The sequence below is a fragment of the Micromys minutus genome (assembly GCF_963924665.1).
Source record: "Micromys minutus genome assembly, chromosome: 6".
Lineage (NCBI taxonomy): Eukaryota > Metazoa > Chordata > Mammalia > Rodentia > Muridae > Micromys > Micromys minutus.
The window spans coordinates 37,672,505-37,685,603 of record NC_137975.1 but is presented as its reverse complement, the minus strand read 5'-3'; positions in this window follow the sequence as shown (position 1 = coordinate 37,685,603).

Sequence of the window (13,099 nt, the reverse complement as noted above, 5' to 3'; positions counted from 1 at the left end):
AGGAGAAAACTAGAGCAGAATCGGTAAAGTGGGAAACAGAAAAGAAGACCAGAGGGCCAGGAGAATAAATAGAAATATGAAGCTTTTGGAACTGCTGGTAGGCAGAACCTCTAGAAAGTCCCAAAGACCTGGGATGTGAGAGGCTTCCAGGACTCAATGGGGGTGACTTTAGCCTAAATACCCAACAGTGGGTAGATAGAACCTGAAATAACCACCTTCAGTTGATAGACAGTGTCCCCAGTGGATAAGTTGAATCACTAATCCACCTTCAAAAATTTTGACCGAAAATTGTTCCTATCTTAAAAAAAGAAAAAAAAAAAAGAAAGAAAGAAAGAAAGAAAGAAAGAAAGAAAGAAAGAAAGAAAGAAAGAAAGAAAGAAAGAAATTGTAGGAACAAAAATGTATCCCAGACTGAAGGAAGGGCTATCCAGTGTCTAACTCAACTTAGGATCCATTCCATGGGTGGCACTAAACCATAACATTATTGCTGATGCCATGTTGTGGTTTAAGATAGGAGCCTGGCATGGCTGTCCTCTGAGAGCTAAGAAGCTAATATTGATGCAGATACATTGAGCTAGCCACGGGACCGAGGTCAGGGACTCCTAGAGAAGAGTTAGAGGATTGATCAGAGGAACGGAAGGGATAGGAAGACCAACAGCGTCAACTAACCTGGACCCCTGGGTGCTCCCAGAGACTAAGCCACCATTTCAAAATCATATGGGGGCTGGTTAGAGGCCCTTGTACATACATAGCAGAGGACTGCCTTGTCTGGCCTCAGTGAAAGAGGATTAGATTAATCCTAGTGATTTGATGCCAAAAGACAGGGGAGTGTCCTCTCAGAGGCAAAGGGGAGGGCAGATACTATAAGGAACTCTGGGAAGGGGGAAGGGGAACAGCACTTGGAATGTGAATAAGTAATTAATGAAAAATGTCTTGTTCTAGCTTGGTGTTTGAAAAATATTATTAATTTATTCTATATTACAATAAAGCCTTTTAATTTTTCTTTAAAGAGAAAAACAATGTATTTTTGAGTCCTATCTATAGACAAACAGTACTAAAGGAGTGAGCTGAGAACCCAACCTACCAGCAAGACTTGTGGGAGTGATATATACATGTTTCAGGTGGCCTATTATCTATCTTCTTTCCCTTACTTGCTCAGTCTGTTTCCTACATCCTACAGCAGCAACAAACTTATAGGCAAACCAGAAAATAAAGTTCCATCAAATAATAACTTAAGAAGATATACATTAGCACAGCCAGTGGAGATAATCTAAAAGCAAACATTTGGTGCCCACCTTCATTCATACACCCAACAGCCAATTCCATCTCAGCTTTTCCAACAAGGGCCAACAGCATCCTCATGGTTTCTCTGCCTTAGGACTTAATTTGTATCCAACTTTTCTACAAGTCTCACACATACATGCTACAAACAAACAGGATCCTTATCTACCCACAGTAAAATACTTTCTCCAAAACCACAATACTCTCTAGCAAGGGCATGCTTACTAATGTCACTCTCTGGTGACCAAGCATTCAAAATAATGACATTATGGAGACCATTCCTACACAAATCACCAAAATAATTACATTATTTCCTCTCTCCATTTTCTTCGCGTACATCATTTGCTCTCATTTAAATTTATTGTCCCTCCTTCTTTAATTGTTTTTACATATATTATGTTTGTATAAAAGATACAACTTGGCCATTTTGTAACATATTACCTGTATTTACATGATCTCATGACTGACAACTTGGTATTGGTTATCTAATAACAGGTGGGGTTTCCTTAAAGTAATGTCTTCTTCTCAGAATTCCCTAGTTGCATTCAATTTTTTGTCTAGGGTTAAGAGCATTCAAGCTCCCTTCCTTGCACATTGGCATATCCACTGATGTAAAATCTGGTGAGGTCTTCTTTAGCCATGTTCTTGAGTCTTCATGCATATATCCTCTCTGATACTTTAGGAGACATTAGCCCACAACAAACTTACTGTTCCTCATTGACCCAAGGTTTTCTTTATATGTTGAAAAGCAAGTTATGGGCAAATCATGCATCTTGAACATCTGCATACTATTTTACTATTTTAGTAGACTAATATATGTATATATATATATATATATATATATATATATATAATAAAATGTCTTCGTAATATCCTAATGATTTAAATTTATCAAATGTATTTGCTAATGTTTTTATTATAAAACTTATATTTTATTATGGGGAATATGTGCCATCATATTAACTGAGTAATGACAACATGTATCTGGTGCTGAGTTTTCTAGAAAGAAAATATAATATTAAAGGAACTCAAATCATTACTTCATCAAAACATTTTCTCCCCATCTGCTTTTGACACATATATCAACTGGAAAACAGTAATATGAACAATGAATTGTTCCTTAATTTGTGTTTTTATTCAACTATATGAGTAAACATTATCTTCTCCCATAGTGGTAAAATTTTATTGTAGATTGGTTTGATTTTTTTTTTTTTTAATTTTAGTAGAAGAAATTACTCTTCACATTGAAATTCAAATTTCAATTAAGGTGCAAAATAGTCCAAACTTCCACACACATACATTAAAATAGAATCAAAGTTTCCATGTAAATTGGTACATCTAAATGTTCTAAGGTAACTACCTCCTTAGACCCTGCCACTGTGAAGAAGGCTGGACTGTCCTTAGTGTGTTTGGCATACTGCCTGGCTGAGGGTTGCTATCCTTGTCCTTTCTTGCTTTTCTGATTAATCCTCCTGATTAATCCTTCTTTGCTTGCTTCCAGTGCTGTTAATAGGTGTCCTGGCCATAACCCTGACAATCAGTGCAGTTGTTTCTCCAAGAAGCAAAGTTGGAATACAAATGTCATTTATTTTTATTCCATGTTGTATATCTACACTAGTTTTCGTCAAGAAATAGAAAATTATATATATATATCTAAGTACTTCCCATCCCAATTTTCTCTAAGAATAACAACATATTACCTAAGGTTAAAGTCATTTATCACTGAATAAACCAAAAATAAGATTTAAGTGAGGCATAAGTTCATGATAATACACTAAATTGTTTTCTCTTTGGACACGATATTGATTTATATATTAATCTCAATAACACAAATATATTTTATTAATGAAACAGTTAATATTTAATTAAAGCTTAGTTTTAAAATACAGTATATAATTGCTCTGTAGTAGCACAGAACATTGGAAAAGAGTCATATCAGCTTCAAAATTCTGTCTCCAAATAGTGGCAGAATGGTTTATCTATTCATTTAAATGACCACATATTATAGGGCAAAATTAATTTTAACTGACTACTTAAAATCTACATTAGGAATATTACTCCTTCCTATGTTGGCAATGAACTGTTTAGCAGTAGATTTGATTAATAGCTTTTTTTTTACACTACTCATTACTTTGCTGGACACTGTGTTTGTAAACCATAAAATATTATATTTTTTCAAGTACTGAATATAGCCTCTATTTTCAGATGTAAGTAAAATTAAAATTAAATTTAAAAATTAAAATGAATCAGGCAGAGATATTTTTGCTGAAAATAGGATAAATTGCTGATAGAGATTTGAGAAATACAGTGGAATTGTTGTATAGGCAACAGATATGAAAAGGTTTTTGAAAATATACTGTTTATAAGAATGGAAGGAGTGGAAAGGGTCAATGATATTTGAGGGAGAACTGACATTAACAAAGGAAATGGCAAAGGCCTTCTGTTTTGTTTTAATGCTTGTATTATGTTAATTGAGTTTCCAAAATTACAAGATAATCTTAGATGTAAAATGCTGAGGGTTCCCCATGTACAGTTGGTTTCAACTGGTAAATAAAATTGCCAGAGGCCAATGGCTGGGCAGAGATATAGGGGCAGTAATTTAGGACCCATAAGCGAGGGGACTGTCTTACTTTGTTTTACTGCTATGAACACACACCATTACCAAGGCAAGTCTTATAAAGGAAAACATATCTGGAACTGGCTTACAGGTTCAGAGATCCAGTGTATTATCATCCAGGTGGGAGCATGACATTTAGTCCAACTTCAAAAGTCCACAAATCTATAACAGTTTCATCAATGTTAAAAAACCCAAGTTCAAAGTCTCTTCTGAGATTCCTCAAATCACTTAACTATAATCCCGAAAGCAAGACAGGAAAACAGCCTGTCAAACACGAAACTCTGCATCTCTATGATATCAAAGCAATCTTTCGATCTCTAACACTTTTTTAATCATTGTTGACAGCAACAAACTATTTCTACTGGGCTGGTTTCACTCCCTGCTTGCAGCTTTACTGAGCAGATGGCCCATGGCTCTGGTATCTCAAATATCTTGGGGTATCCAAGACAACTTAAATGATACAGCTTCTTGTTTCAATTTCTGGGATCCACATATGATCTGGGCTCCTCCAAAGGGCTGGCATCACTTCTCCACCCTCTGTAGCACTCTAAACTCAGGTTGATCTGATCTACTTCTGCTGCTGTTCTTGGTGGTCATACCATGGTACTAGTATTTCCAATACATCGATGCTTTCTTCTGCAACTGGGCTTCACAATAGCCTCTCGTGTGCCCTCTTCATGGTGTCATGCCTCAACTCTTTTGCATGACCTGCTCTGTCCAAGGCCAGCAACTGTAACTGAGGCTGCACATTCACCAGTAGCCTCCCTTCCACCGTTTCTCACAGCGCAAGCCTCAGCTGGTCTTCATGACCCCTTCATGCCTTCAAAACCACGTGGGAGACTCTTAAACATTAACAAGTACAGCTGAATCAGGAGGCACCTCAATGGCTATCTCCGAAAGACAGTTTCTTTGTGCTCTCAGAAAACTCTTCCCAGAAGATTTCATGTCAGTGGTGTTAATCTCTTCTTAATCATCACAAATTTCATAGCTCCAGAAAACCAGCATCAGTTTTCCCAATAGTCCTTTCTATTCTTTACTCTGATCCTAGAGCCATGTGCCAAAAGCTGCTGAGTTATTCTTTACTGGGGTTGAAACGTGGCCCCCATGTTCTATTACTTTATGACCAGCTTTTTGTTTTCCAACTCCTTCACTGCCTACCCCTGGCTGTCCTGGAACTTGCACTGTAGACTGACTTGAACTCTAAAATCTGCATGACTGTGTCCTAACACAGTAAATGAATGTGTGGTCCATTAACCCTGGATTTAAGTTTTTCTTCACGGAGAACTTGCTTTGTTCCAATCTGGCCTTGAACTCAGAGATCTGTTTGGCTTTGTCTCCTGAGATTAGTCTTTTTTAAATGACTTTATTTTTAAAAAAGCAAAGATAAGTGTACAGATTTTAAAAGCATTTTTGCATAAAACTATATGAATGTATTTTTGTCAGAACTTAAGTTTTTTTTTAAAGATTTGATAGCATGTGTTAAAAACTTACTAGTTACAATGAGCAGGAGGTACATATAAAACAAAACATAATATCTGGACCTAAACATATCTGGGTAGGATCTTATCCATATGATACTACCCACTTAATTAAATTACATATTCTTAAACACAGAAGTCAGCTACATATCACTTTTTAGCACTCCTTTAATACTATATGTTTTATATATTTTATATTTTTCCGTTCTAAACTTTTTATGCTTGCTCAAAATGTTCTTCCTTAGATTGAACTGGAGAACAAAGTCTCTGCTGAGCTTTTTTAGAGACTTTCTTTGTCAATGTAATTAATGCAAATCTCTTTACCTTAGCCTCAGCCAAACTCTTTATACAAGGGCAAAGACAGCCTCATTCTTCTCTCAAATCCCACAAAAACTGTTACTAGTTCACATAACGAAATTTTCCACTGAAACCTTCTGGGTCAGGTCCACACAGTTCAAATTATTCTCAGCAACAAAGTCTTTTATATTCCCATTAAGGTGGTCCATTATCCCTATTTAAAGCATTCCACTCCTTCCCAAATTCAAAATCCACATTTTTTTTTCAAACAAAATCATGATCAGGCCCATCACAGCAATACCCCAGTTCCTAGCACAAGTTCTGTCTCCATTATGATTTTATTACTGTGAACAGACACCATGACCAAGGCAAGTCTTATAAAGTAAAACATATATTTGGAACTGGCTTACAGGTTCAGAGGATCAGTCCATTATCATCAAGTTGGCAGCATGGCAGCTTCTAGGCAGGCATAGTGCAAGAAGACCTAAGAGGTCTACATCTTCATCAGAAGTCAGCTAGTGGAAGACTCACTTCCAGGCAGCTAGAGTGAAGTCTTAAAGCCCACACCCACAGTGACAACCTAGTCCAACAGGGCCACATCTTCTAACAGTGCCACTCCCTGGGCTGAGAATACACAAACCATCACAGGAACTGAGAGAAGAACATCAATGCAAGGATAAGCACAGGTCAGAGAGACAACCAACATGTAAGAACTAGAACAATGTGGGCCAACTCTCCCTACCTCCCCATCCATGTAGGCCAAGATGGAATACGGCTTTAGTTGGTAATGATTCAGTAATATTTGAGGGGAGATTATGTTAGACATATGGATATTTGTTAGTAACCCAGCCATCGACCTGATTAAAGCATATTAAATGTAAGTCTCTTCTCTCTATCTATCTCTCTCCTTCTCTCTCTTTGTGTGTGTGTGTGTATGTGTGTGTGTGTGTGTGTGTGTGTATGTGTGTGTGTGTGTGTGTGTGTGTGTGTTTCATTGAAGAATCCAAAACACCGAGACTGGTTGCCAGAAACTCCCACTGCTGCCTGGGTGATTAGAGTGGATTATTCACCTACAGCTACATCAATCCATGACTTAAGATTAGACTATTATTAGCAAAGCTTCAGGAACAATCACTGGACTGGTAAGATTGGAAGAGAATGTAGAGAGAATTTTCAGCAGCTTGTCATTTTACCTAGAAAGACTACATATATAATGAGTGTTGTGTCCTTCAAATTCTTGTGTAACGATCCTAACACTTTATATTGTTGTTTATATGGGGAACTGCAGGGTCTTTGAGAAATGTGTATATAACAACCTTACATAAGAAATTGTTGTTCTTATTTCACATGCCTCTGTAGTTCTCTTCTCCTATTTAGCACAATGAAAATCAGTGATGAATTGAAGCTAGAGTGAGTTTCCCATTTGGATGCATCACTCACTCACTGAAGAATGGATCATAGCAAAACATGGCAGGCACCAACCTCTCTCACTACAAGCACTTTTGACTTCTGTGACTGTCAGTTACACATGTTTTGATTACTAGATTATTTAAAAATAGCAAGTAATTTGTACAATTAAAGCAGACTGTATGCATGCCCTTAGAGTTTGCTCTGATCCAGCTACTACACTCCTTTCAATCCATACCATTGTTGTCGAATAACATTTTCCTCATATCCAGGGAGCATAAATTTATTTCAGGAGTTTTCAGTTGGCATTTTTTAACAATGCCCTTTCCTTGCCCACTAAACTGCTTCTATCAAAAGACAATGAACCATAAATCTTTAACCAGATCTGAATTTAATGTTCCATAGCAATTTGCTTTGTTGATATTTCCCTATTGTTCACAGAACTTCTTTGACACAGTTCTAAAACAGCACAGTTAATCTACTTCTGTTCGGCATATTACAGACCAGCCCCTGGGATTCTAGCTGCATTAACATCTCTGTTTACTGTATGCTCAGGGTTAGAGAACAATAAAGCCCAGGACTTGACCATCTATTCTTTTGTATCTATTTTCATGTACTAAGTTTGTCTCATTGATTTTGTAAACATTAATCTGCAACCAACACAAAACACTGACTCAATTAAACACAGTTAAGAATGTCCTTTAACATTTCTGCTGTGAATTACTGGTGCTCTCTGAGTCTGTAACTTTTTACTATATAGAATGGGCAATTGGCATTTTCTAGTTCCCTTTCTCTGTCTCTGACTTTATGTCTATCTCTGTCTCTGTTTATCTCTTTCTTTCATACACACACACACACACACACACACACACACACACACACACACACACACATTTCCACATTAGGTATTTGTTGACATTCGACATTCTACTCATTTTACTTTTAAAATATAACTACTCCAAAACAATATATGAAAATAGTGTTTTCAGTTTTATTTTTCTACTACAAAATTTTCTTTGGGGGCCTCATACACACTATATAGTATTTTACTTTCATGATTCTAAGAATTATGCATTCCTCACATTCTATTCTGTTTAAAGCTTTTGTTGTTGCCTCGATTTAATTCAGTCTCTAAAACAGCAACATAGTGTGAGATACACTCCTGTTTCACAGTCCCTACCCAGATGATTTCTTTCTTCCAACTCTGAAGTTTAAATTAAGGAAAAAAATTACTGATTTTTATCTAGGAACCTATTAATAGATACTAGGTATCTTTTTACACAAGTACTTACTACATGTTTTCAAAAAAAGAAAACATTTAATGTTTTAAGTAAGATATTTTTCCATTTTAAGTTTCAACAGCTTAAGTATCTCTCTTTGTTTAAATTTTAATCAAGGATTCTCCAAGTTGATTAGTGATTCTAAGTCAAGGAAAAATAAAGTCTCAGTAAACAGTTGTATATCTCAAAAGGAATAAGATGTTTAACATTTGGTTTAGTATACAGTATTATGACATGGGCTTGTTTCATCATTCTCTACATTTTAAAATTTATTTAACTTAAAAGAAAACCAAACTGCACATTTTCAATGAGTTTCACAAAAAGTGAATTTTAACATCTTTTCCATATGTGGATATGTAAACATATAAAGGCATCTACATAGATATTTATTTATAGTTACATATATGTGTGTTTATATATACGCACTCATGCCTATGTTTGTCCATAATTCTGTATATGTATACAAATTTTCTTCAGATGTCATGGTTTGGTAATATTTGTATTACAAGTGTTACATATATTTAGGACTATTCACTTGACATACTGTACACTTAAAATACTAAATAGTTTATTACATTAAAGTACATGAAAATTTTCCAATCATGATGTGGAATCTAATGTGATGATAAATTCTGATTACTTAAAAAATGCAAAGGTAACACCTTCATAATTTTAAAACTGCTTTCCATTATATCATGACCATAATGCTTATTGAGAAGCTTGTTTCAGTGTTAGTGGGTTGATGCTGTAGAATGAATTCTATGAATGTTACCACCACCTGACAACCTTCTTAAGTAGAGATGGAACTTCAACAGACTCCTTGTGGGTAATTAATTTATATCAGCCTTTCAGGTAAGGTTATATAAATGACTGTGCAGTGATATTAGACAGAGGAAATAACCCCACTTGGAAATCAGCTTCAATATAAGAAGAACAAAATTGTCTTATAGTAGTAATAGTTTCCTGTTAGTGTGTCATTAAAGCATGACACCCCACATGTAAAACAGGGAGGAGGGGAAGGGTGGTGAGGAGAAAGCACAGTCATTATTCTAAGAGGTTTTAGTTAGAAATATATGAGGAACACTAGAGAATAACAGCATACATGCCATGTATGAGGAAGCCGTTTCATAATATGGTTTATAGTTCTGCTATGATTAAGTTACTGTGCTCATATCAGATCTGTCCTTAAACAGCTCTGCGTTTGTTGCCTTTGTGCAGGTTAAGTTTCTTCATTACATTTTTTGGATTTTTTTCTCATTTATTTTACTAATAAAATTTTATTTTCATAAAATACAGATTGTTTTATTTAAGATGTTTTGAGGGTCTCCAGATATATATGAATTACAAACATACTTAAAGCGATAAGGTAAGACACATGACAACAGTGCCATACTTCAAGGATACTGATGAGTGTCATTTGATATCCAGTGATTCTGACAGTAAGGAGCAGTGCCTCTGTTAAACTGTTAAACTGTTCAGCTGCTTTACAAGCAGAGGCATGTCATATCAGGGGGAAGTGGCCTGTGTAATCCAGAATGTTATAACTCATGAAAATTAGCTATACATTTTCAGATATAAAATCATTAACAAGAGCAAGAAGATATAGCTTAAAATAGAACATTACTTGCAATATTTAACCTTTTTAAATTTTTAAACTTATATTTAATTTGCACATATATTCATAAAAATCAATAATAAGGCTAAAATCAACTTTATTCAGAGTCATGTCTGTACAGACATTTCCTTTCCTGTGATTTCAGAGTTGTAAGAAGGGGAAGTGAGTGACATATGTAGACACACTTAACATTAATTGTTCCGCTCCTTTAAGAGATTAAATGTCAAATTAAACTTCTCTTTCTTTTGTAATAAGAACATTAAAAAGCAAAGATAACATATCTTTGTGAATGTTAGAGCTTCATCAGCAAGGTCTAATAGGACTGAGTACATATATTATTAGTTATTATTAGGCCCTATAAATGGGATATACATAATATTAGTAATTTATCACTTGTTTTTAGGAATTGAAATAAATCTTTTTATGTTTATAAATTAAAAGATAGGATCAAGGCAATTCACATTTAAGTATCAAACTACCTATACTCAAATAATGTTAAAGATTTAAAATAAATGCTCATTTCAAGTCTCATGTATTTCAAATATTAGTGTTAAACTGTAAAATGCCGGTAGACATTTTGGGCAGACATTTAATAATTAAAAATATTAAATAAATAAGTCAATCTTAATTTAAAAAATAATTCTAATATCTTGCCTATTTAACACATAGCAAATTTTCCTGACAGAGATGAAATCCTTATGTGAAATTTTAAATAAACTTTGTATTTACACAACGCATAAGTCCTTTCAGCAAATGTTTAAATGCTTCTCTACCTCCAATTCTCAGTGGATTACTAAACCAGGATTCACTTTGTGACCCAAAATGCACTGGCCTTAATTCATTAGGCCTTATGTGTCTGATTTAAGGAAGTACACAGTTTTAAGTTTAATACTTCTGGCACTGAAGTTTTTGACCCTTGAGAATTATTTAATCATTTCAGGTGTTTAACACGCAACAGTTAGTGGGAGAGGCACATAATCCATGACCATGAGACCCTCTTTTATATAAAATGTGTGAGAGAGATTTTTCTGTGTGTGAGAGTGAAAGATTTTTAAGTCTCTGGTCCAGAGCAGTTGAGAACAGTATCCAGATTGATGCTGGGCTACCTAGTGTACATGGTACAGCAGAACCATCATGTTCCCTGATGGTTCTTTTCTCTCTCTCTCTCTCTCTCTCTCTCTCTCTCTCTCTCTCTCTCTCTCTCTCTCTCTCTCTCTCTCTCTGTTGATGTTCTTTCCTTTTTATATAACAGCATCTCAGTAATTTAAGCAATGTAGTTTTCTCTCTCTCAACCATTTAAGAATCAATTATATTGGAATTAGCCTTGAGAAGTTTAAGCAGATAGTATGACTAAAGTATTTAACAATGATTACTATAGGGTCTGGAGAGATGGCTCAGAGATTAAGAGCATTGACTGCTTGCTCTTCCATAAGACCTGAGTTTAATTCCCAGCAGTTAAATGGCTCACAACCATCTATAATTAGATCTGATGCACTTTTCTGGTGTGCCTGGTGTCAGCTACAGTGTACTCATATACACTAAATAAACCTTTAGGTTGATGTTAAGGAGATATGTAATTGGACAGTATAGAGTGGGCAAAGACAGAGTTCTGGCAAGGAGAGAGGAGATAGAGAAAAGAGATTTGTAGGGAGGAGGCAACATGGAAGCAGATGTGGATATTTATCTGTTCATCTCTATATAGATACGTTTGCTATAATTATTTCTAAGGGTTTCTATGGGTCAATTTATCTTGTTTAAGTGGAAAGTTTATATCTTTGTCAAGTGATTATAAGCTTATTGTATAGAGGGGTTGTTGATTGAGAATATAACATATAAACCTATTTAATAAGTTATTGATTATTGAGCCATGACTTTATTGGATGGTGGAGGACAGTATGTGAAAGCAGAAAACAGCACAGTGGGGTTGTCGTGGACCACCCAGGACAGAAGCAGCTTAGGTGGGTGAAGTGGACTGTGCCTGGTAAAAGAAGCCAGAGTCAGTGAGTACTAAGAGATGGTGTGGAGCCACTAAGCTAAAGATGCTCCACAGAGTCAATGTGGCCATACGGGAGCTAGCACTGTCATGGGATAAAAGATTACCAGTATTTAATATTTACCACAATGTAAACCTTCTTTAAAAATGATTACAATAATTAGCTAAAAAGTGTAGTGTAAAACTGGCTTGTAATAAAGATTATTATTACACACTCATATGTGTGTGTGTATATATATATATATAAACATTACATTCAAAATATATAAAATATATTGAATATGTTAAATATTAATAATAATTTAAAGACATTAATGGTAAGTACAACATTAACTGTAATCTTAAACTAGTTTCTACATGTTTAATAGGAAGGAATCAGAAATATTTTAAGGATACTTTCTTTTGGTAATGGCCAGAAATTGCAATCAAATTCATTAACAGCTTTATATGGATGACTGTAAATATATTTCCATATACATAAAATACAAATATTTGTTTACTCTTTAAATATCAAATTTTAAAAGCTTCTACAATAAAGGTCATAATTTATTAATTAAGTATTACTGACAAATATAAATTAATAAGCCTTATATTGACAAAATTATACCATAAAAGAAAAAAATTAAGTTAACGGCATGCTATATTATGTTACTAAATTTCCCAAAGAATAATTATTTATTGCTTAATACATGTTTCCCAAATAACATATTAAAATTAAATCCATTTAATTTAATATACATTATAACTGACATGTCATTAATATATGCAAAATAAATGCATATGTTTTTAATTATGTAGGAATATTTGTTTGGATTAAAGACATAGGAAACTACATATAGACTAACATTAATTATCTTTACATCTTAAGTATCCTGAGCTGTTTGCTGAGTGTGTTGTAGCGAAGGTCACTTCATTTATAAATGCTTGTTCTTTGTGGCATGTAGACCTGCCAGTGTCACCATGGCTGAGTGAGCAAAGAGTGACAGCAGCATTCTAATCCAGCAGATCTATGTGGGGTGATGGCATGGTCACTGTTCTGTACAGATGTGGTTTCACTGTTCTGTATAGATGTGGTTACAAATGGGTGATATATGCAGAGTGAGTATAACAAATAAACTCATCTTAGGTGGG